The 7,303-nt window shown below is 49.8% G+C and overlaps 8 non-coding genes across 8 annotated transcripts; all 8 read left to right on the top strand.

Annotated features, from left to right (window-relative positions):
* The first annotated feature begins 535 nt into the window (after positions 1–535).
* On the top strand, positions 536–607 carry TRNAE-CUC (transfer RNA glutamic acid (anticodon CUC)). Its single transcript has one exon. It is a non-coding gene; the product is annotated as a tRNA-Glu (tRNA).
* Positions 608–871: 264 nt separating this feature from the next.
* On the top strand, positions 872–943 carry TRNAE-CUC (transfer RNA glutamic acid (anticodon CUC)). Its single transcript has one exon. It is a non-coding gene; the product is annotated as a tRNA-Glu (tRNA).
* A 702-nt stretch (positions 944–1,645) lies between these two features.
* TRNAE-CUC (transfer RNA glutamic acid (anticodon CUC)) lies at positions 1,646–1,717 on the top strand. The gene has a single exon. It is a non-coding gene; the product is annotated as a tRNA-Glu (tRNA).
* Positions 1,718–1,981: 264 nt separating this feature from the next.
* Positions 1,982–2,053, top strand: TRNAG-CCC (transfer RNA glycine (anticodon CCC)). The gene has a single exon. It is a non-coding gene; the product is annotated as a tRNA-Gly (tRNA).
* A 2,144-nt stretch (positions 2,054–4,197) lies between these two features.
* TRNAE-CUC (transfer RNA glutamic acid (anticodon CUC)) lies at positions 4,198–4,269 on the top strand. Its single transcript has one exon. It is a non-coding gene; the product is annotated as a tRNA-Glu (tRNA).
* A 1,037-nt stretch (positions 4,270–5,306) lies between these two features.
* Positions 5,307–5,378, top strand: TRNAE-CUC (transfer RNA glutamic acid (anticodon CUC)). Its single transcript has one exon. It is a non-coding gene; the product is annotated as a tRNA-Glu (tRNA).
* Positions 5,379–6,078: 700 nt separating this feature from the next.
* Positions 6,079–6,150, top strand: TRNAE-CUC (transfer RNA glutamic acid (anticodon CUC)). Its single transcript has one exon. It is a non-coding gene; the product is annotated as a tRNA-Glu (tRNA).
* Positions 6,151–7,187: 1,037 nt separating this feature from the next.
* On the top strand, positions 7,188–7,259 carry TRNAE-CUC (transfer RNA glutamic acid (anticodon CUC)). The gene has a single exon. It is a non-coding gene; the product is annotated as a tRNA-Glu (tRNA).
* The last annotated feature ends 44 nt before the right edge of the window (positions 7,260–7,303 follow it).

The following is a 7,303-nucleotide window of genomic DNA, read 5'->3' as shown; positions in this document are numbered from 1 at the left end:
CCAGGCTTGGAAAAGCGTGGCTTCTTTCTTCAAAAAACAGCACCTCTCTTGCCCTCGGTTTGGGTGTGGTTTGCAGCTGAGTTCCATTGAAGTGAATGGAGCTGAATTCTAATACCACACCCCACCTGGGGACGGGTGTGGTACTGTTTGTGCAAGAAAGTAGTTATCTTTTTTCTAATCCTGGATAACCCCTTTAGAGGGCTTATCCAGGCTCAGAAAAACATGGCCGCTTTCTTCCAGAAACTGCACCACTCTTCTTGTCCTCAGTTTGTTTGTGGTTTTGCATCCCACTTCCATTGGAGTGAAGGGAGCCGAATTGCCATTCCACACCCCACCTGGGAACAGGTGTGACGCTGTTTTTGCAAGAAAGTAGCTGCGCGTTTTCTTCTCCTGGATAACCCCTTTAACGCCTCTCTTGCTGTATTTTTTGTGAAATCTCTCAATTTTTATTTTCGAATATACCACCTTTCGACTTGACTTTTCAAGGGCATTCTCAGACAAGCTGCTGACGCTAGCCGCCAGCCCCCACGTCTTCTCCCTGGTGGTCTAGTGGCTAGGATTCGGCGCTCTCACCGCCGCGGCCCGGGTTCGATTCCCGGTCAGGGAAGTTTTACCTTTAATCATCCCGGGTTGCTAAGCGACTCCGACGCTCGACTGCTCCTCGCCGCTACGCATAACCTTTGCTCCTTTTCTTAGCTGCCACAGCTTGTTGAGCTCTCTCGGACTCTTGTCCTACACATTGACGCCTCCCTTGCCGTAATTTTTAGAAAAGCCGCCATCCTTTTTTACTAGTGTACCGCCTTTCGACTTGGCTTTTCCACACCATTCTCAGTCAGTCCACCCATGGAGTGGGGAGAATGAGCACAACTTCTCCCTGGTGGTCTAGTGGCTAGGATTCGGCGCTCTCACCGCCGCGGCCCGGGTTCGATTCCCGGTCAGGGAAGCTTCGCGTTTGCTCTTTTTTTCAATCCCCTGAGATTGTGAAGCCACTCGGATGCTCGACTGTTCCTCGCCATTACGCTGTGCGTTCCAAAAAACCTTCCTGTGTTTCTTTGCCACCAGTTTTTTGAGCTTTTTAAGACTTTTTCTTGGATGATAAAGTGCTTATCCAGGCTTGGAAAAGCGTGGCTTCTTTCTTCAAAAAACAGCACCTCTCTTGCCCTCGGTTTGGGTGTGGTTTTGCAGCTGAGTTCCATTGAAGTGAATGGAGCTGAATTCTAATACCACACCCCACCTGGGGACGGGTGTGGTACTGTTTGTGCAAGAAAGTAGTTATCTTTTTTCTAATCCTGGATAACCCCTTTAGAGGGCTTATCCAGGCTCAGAAAACATGGCCGCTTTCTTCCAGAAACTGCACCACTCTTCTTGTCCTCAGTTTGTTTGTGGTTTTGCATCCCACTTCCATTGGAGTGGAAGGGAGCCGAATTGCCATTCCACACCCCACCTGGGAACAGGTGTGACGCTGTTTTTGCAAGAAAGTAGCTGCGCGTTTTCTTCTCCTGGATAACCCCTTTAACCGCCTCTCTTGCTGTATTTTTTGTGAAATCTCTCAATTTTTATTTTCGAATATACCACCTTTCGACTTGACTTTTCAAGGGCATTCTCAGACAAGCTGCTGACGCTAGCCGCCAGCCCCCACGTCTTCTCCCTGGTGGTCTAGTGGCTAGGATTCGGCGCTCTCACCGCCGCGGCCCGGGTTCGATTCCCGGTCAGGGAAGTTTTACCTTTAATCCTCCCGGGTTGCTAAGCGACTCCGACGCTCGACTGCTCCTCGCCGCTACGCATAACCTTTGCTCCTTTTCTTAGCTGCCACAGCTTGTTGAGCTCTCTCGGACTCTTGTCCTACACATTGACGCCTCCCTTGCCGTAATTTCTAGAAAAGCCGCCATCCTTTTTTACTAGTGTACCGCCTTTCGACTTGGCTTTTCCACACCATTCTCAGTCAGTCCACCCATGGAGTGGGGAGAACGAGCACAACTTCTCCCTGGTGGTCTAGTGGCCAGGATTCGGCGCTCCCACCGCCGCGGCCCGGGTTCGATTCCCGGTCAGGGAAGCTTTGCGTTTGCTCTTTTTTTCAATCCCCGGAGATTGTGAAGCCACTCGGATGCTCGACTGTTCCTCGCCATTATGCTGTGCGTTTCAAAAAACCTTCCTGTGTTTCTTTGCCACCAGTTTTTTGAGCTTTTTAAGACTTTTTCTTGGATGATAAAGTGCTTATCCAGGCTTGGAAAAGCGTGGCTTCTTTCTTCAAAAAACAGCACCTCTCTTGCCCTCGGTTTGGGTGTGGTTTTGCAGCTGAGTTCCATTGAAGTGAATGGAGCTGAATTCTAATACCACACCCCACCTGGGGACGGGTGTGGTACTGTTTGTGCAAGAAAGTAGTTATCTTTTTTCTAATCCTGGATAACCCCTTTAGAGGGCTTATCCAGGCTCAGAAAAACATGGCCGCTTTCTTCCAGAAACTGCACCACTCTTCTTGTCCTCAGTTTGTTTGTGGTTTTGCATCCCACTTCCATTGGAGTGAGGGAGCCGAATTGCCATTCCACACCCCACCTGGGAACAGGTGTGACGCTGTTTTTGCAAGAAAGTAGCTGCGCGTTTTCTTCTCCTGGATAACCCCTTTAACACCTCTCTTGCTGTATTTTTTGTGAAATCTCTCAATTTTTATTTTCGAATATACCACCTTTCGACTTGACTTTTCAAGGGCATTCTCAGACAAGCTGCTGACGCTAGCCGCCAGCCCCCACGTCTTCTCCCTGGTGGTCTAGTGGCTAGGATTCGGCGCTCTTCCCGCAGCGGCCCGGGTTCGATTCCCGGTCAGGGAAGTTTTACCTTTAATCCTCCCGGGTTGCTAAGCGACTCCGACGCTCGACTGCTCCTCGCCGCTACGCATAACCTTTGCTCCTTTTCTTAGCTGCCACAGCTTGTTGAGCTCTCTCGGACTCTTGTCCTACACATTGACGCCTCCCTTGCCGTAATTTTTAGAAAAGCCGCCATCCTTTTTTACTAGTGTACCGCCTTTCGACTTGGCTTTTCCACACCATTCTCAGTCAGTCCACCCATGGAGTGGGGAGAATGAGCACAACTTCTCCCTGGTGGTCTAGTGGCTAGGATTCGGCGCTCTCACCGCCGCGGTCCGGGTTCGATTCCCGATCAGGGAAGCTTCGCGTTTGCTCTTTTTTTCAATCCCCTGAGATTGTGAAGCCACTCGGATGCTCGACTGTTCCTCGCCATTACGCTGTGCATTCCAAAAAACCTTCCTGTGTTTCTTTGCCACCAGTTTTTTGAGCTTTTTAAGACTTTTTCTTGGATGATAAAGTGCTTATCCAGGCTTGGAAAAGCGTGGCTTCTTTCTTCAAAAAACAGCACCTCTCTTGCCCTCGGTTTGGGTGTGGTTTTGCAGCTGAGTTCCATTGAAGTGAATGGAGCTGAATTCTAATACCACACCCCACCTGGGGACGGGTGTGGTACTGTTTGTGCAAGAAAGTAGTTATCTTTTTTCTAATCCTGGATAACCCCTTTAGAGGGCTTATCCAGGCTCAGAAAATCATGGCCGCTTTCTTCCAGAAACTGCACCACTCTTCTTGTCCTCAGTTTGTTTGTGGTTTTGCATCCCACTTCCATTGGAGTGAAGGGAGCCGAATTGCCATTCCACACCCCACCTGGGAACAGGTGTGACGCTGTTTTTGCAAGAAAGTAGCTGCGCATTTTCTTCTCCTGGATAACCCCTTTAACGCCTCTCTTGCTGTATTTTTTGTGAAATCTCTCAATTTTTATTTTCGAATATACCACCTTTCGACTTGACTTTTCAAGGGCATTCTCAGACAAGCTGCTGACGCTAGCCGCCAGCCCCCACGTCTTCTCCCTGGTGGTCTAGTGGCTAGGATTCGGCGCTCTCACCGCCGCGGCCCGGGTTCGATTCCCTGTCAGGGAAGTTTTACCTTTAATCCTCCGGGTTGCTAAGCGACTCCGACGCTCGACTGCTCCTCGCCGCTACGCATAACCTTTGCTCCTTTTCTTAGCTGCCACAGCTTGTTGAGCTCTCTCGGACTCTTGTCCTACACATTGACGCCTCCCTTGCCGTAATTTTTAGAAAAGCCGCCATCCTTTTTTACTAGTGTACCGCCTTTCGACTTGGCTTTTCCACACCATTCTCAGTCAGTCCACCCATGGAGTGGGGAGAACGAGCACAACTTCTCCCTGGTGGTCTAGTGGCCAGGATTCGGCGCTCTCACCGCCGCGGCCCGGGTTCGATTCCCGGTCAGGGAAGCTTCGCGTTTGCTCTTTTTTTCAATCCCCGGAGATTGTGAAGCCACTCGGATGCTCGACTGTTCCTCGCCATTACGCTGTGCGTTTCAAAAAACCTTCCTGTGTTTCTTTGCCACCAGTTTTTTGAGCTTTTTAAGACTTTTTCTTGGATGATAAAGTGCTTATCCAGGCTTGGAAAAGCGTGGCTTCTTTCTTCAAAAAACAGCACCTCTCTTGCCCTCGGTTTGGGTGTGGTTTTGCAGCTGAGTTCCATTGAAGTGAATGGAGCTGAATTCTAATACCACACCCCACCTGGGGACGGGTGTGGTACTGTTTGTGCAAGAAAGTAGTTATCTTTTTTCTAATCCTGGATAACCCCTTTAGAGGGCTTATCCAGGCTCAGAAAAACATGGCCGCTTTCTTCCAGAAACTGCACCACTCTTCTTGTCCTCAGTTTGTTTGTGGTTTTGCATCCCACTTCCATTGGAGTGGAGGGAGCCGAATTGCCATTCCACACCCCACCTGGGAACAGGTGTGACGCTGTTTTTGCAAGAAAGTAGCTGCGCGTTTTCTTCTCCTGGATAACCCCTTTAACGCCTCTCTTGCTGTATTTTTTGTGAAATCTCTCAATTTTTATTTTCGAATATACCACCTTTCGACTTGACTTTTCAAGGGCATTCTCAGACAAGCTGCTGACGCTAGCCGCTAGCCCCAACGTCTTCTCCCTGGTGGTCTAGTGGCTAGGATTCGGCGCTCTCACTGCCGCGGCCTGGGTTCGATTCCCGGTCAGGGAAGTTTTACCTTTAATCCTCCCGGGTTGCTAAGCGACTCCGACGCTCGACTGCTCCTCGCCGCTACGCATAACCTTTGCTCCTTTTCTTAGCTGCCACAGCTTGTTGAGCTCTCTCGGACTCTTGTCCTACACATTGACGCCTCCCTTGCCGTAATTTTTAGAAAAGCCGCCATCCTTTTTTACTAGTGTACCGCCTTTCGACTTGGCTTTTCCACACCATTCTCAGTCAGTCCACCCATGGAGTGGGGAGAATGAGCACAACTTCTCCCTGGTGGTCTAGTGGCTAGGATTCGGCGCTCTCACCGCCGCGGCCCGGGTTCGATTCCCGGTCAGGGAAGCTTCGCGTTTGCTCTTTTTTTCAATCCCCTGAGATTGTGAAGCCACTCGGATGCTCGACTGTTCCTCGCCATTACGCTGTGCGTTCCAAAAAACCTTCCTGTGTTTCTTTGCCACCAGTTTTTTGAGCTTTTTAAGACTTTTTCTTGGATGATAAAGTGCTTATCCAGGCTTGGAAAAGCGTGGCTTCTTTCTTCAAAAAACAGCACCTCTCTTGCCCTCGGTTTGGGTGTGGTTTTGCAGCTGAGTTCCATTGAAGTGAATGGAGCTGAATTCTAATACCACACCCCACCTGGGGACGGGTGTGGTACTGTTTGTGCAAGAAAGTAGTTATCTTTTTTCTAATCCTGGATAACCCCTTTAGAGGGCTTATCCAGGCTCAGAAAAACATGGCCGCTTTCTTCCAGAAACTGCACCACTCTTCTTGTCCTCAGTTTGTTTGTGGTTTTGCATCCCACTTCCATTGGAGTGAAGGGAGCCGAATTGCCATTCCACACCCCACCTGGGAACAGGTGTGACGCTGTTTTTGCAAGAAAGTAGCTGCGCGTTTTCTTCTCCTGGATAACCCCTTTAACGCCTCTCTTGCTGTATTTTTTTGAAATCTCTCAATTTTTATTTTCGAATATACCACCTTTCGACTTGACTTTTCAAGGCCATTCTCAGACAAGCTGCTAACGCTAGCCGCAAGCCCCCACGTCTTCTCCCTGGTGGTCTAGTGGCTAGGATTCGGCGCTCTCACCGCCGCGGCCCGGGTTCGATTCCCGGTCAGGGAAGTTTTACCTTTAATCCTCCCGGGTTGCTAAGCGACTCCGACGCTCGACTGCTCCTCGCCGCTACGCATAACCTTTGCTCCTTTTCTTAGCTGCCACAGCTTGTTGAGCTCTCTCGGACTCTTGTCCTACACATTGACGCCTCCCTTGCCGTAATTTCTAGAAAAGCCGCCATCCTTGTTTACTAGTGTACCGCCTTTCGACTTGGCTTTTCCACACCATTCTCAGTCAGTCCACCCATGGAGTGGGGAAAACGAGCACAACTTCTCCCTGGTGGTCTAGTGGCTAGGATTCGGCGCTCTCACCGCCGCGGCCAGGGTTCGATTCCAGGTCAGGGAAGCTTCGCGTTTGCTCTTTTTTTCAATCCCCGGAGATTGTAAAGCCACTCGGATGCTCGACTGTTCCTCGCCATTACGCTGTGCGTTTCAAAAAACCTTCCTGTGTTTCTTTGCCACCAGTTTTTTGAGCTTTTTAAGACTTTTTCTTGGATGATAAAGTGCTTATCCAGGCTTGGAAAAGCGTGGCTTCTTTCTTCAAAAAACAGCACCTCTCTTGCCCTCGGTTTGGGTGTGGTTTTGCAGCTGAGTTCCATTGAAGTGAATGGAGCTGAATTCTAATACCACACCCCACCTGGGGACGGGTGTGGTACTGTTTGTGCAAGAAAGTAGTTATCTTTTTTCTAATCCTGGATAACCCCTTTAGAGGGCTTATCCAGGCTCAGAAAAAGATGGCCGCTTTCTTCCAGAAACTGCACCACTCTTCTTGTCCTCAGTTTGTTTGTGGTTTTGCATCCCACTTCCATTGGAGTGAAGGGAGCCGAATTGCCATTCCACACCACACCTGGGAACAGGTGTGACGCTGTTTTTGCAAGAAAGTAGCTGCGCGTTTTCTTCTCCTGGATAACCCCTTTAACGCCTCTCTTGCTGTATTTTTTGTGAAATCTCTCAATTTTTATTTTCGAATATACCACCTTTCGACTTGACTTTTCAAGGGCATTCTCAGACAAGCTGCTGACGCTAGCCGCCAGCCCCCACGTCTTCTCCCTGGTGGTCTAGTGGCTAGGATTCGGCGCTCTCACCGCCGCGGCCCGGGTTCGATTCCCGGTCAGGGAAGTTTTACCTTTAATCCTCCCGGGTTGCTAAGCGACTCCGACGCT

This window comes from Dendropsophus ebraccatus, unplaced genomic scaffold, assembly GCF_027789765.1.
Source record: "Dendropsophus ebraccatus isolate aDenEbr1 unplaced genomic scaffold, aDenEbr1.pat pat_scaffold_672_ctg1, whole genome shotgun sequence".
NCBI lineage: Eukaryota > Metazoa > Chordata > Amphibia > Anura > Hylidae > Dendropsophus > Dendropsophus ebraccatus.
This window is presented reverse-complemented; position numbering and strand designations above follow the sequence as displayed.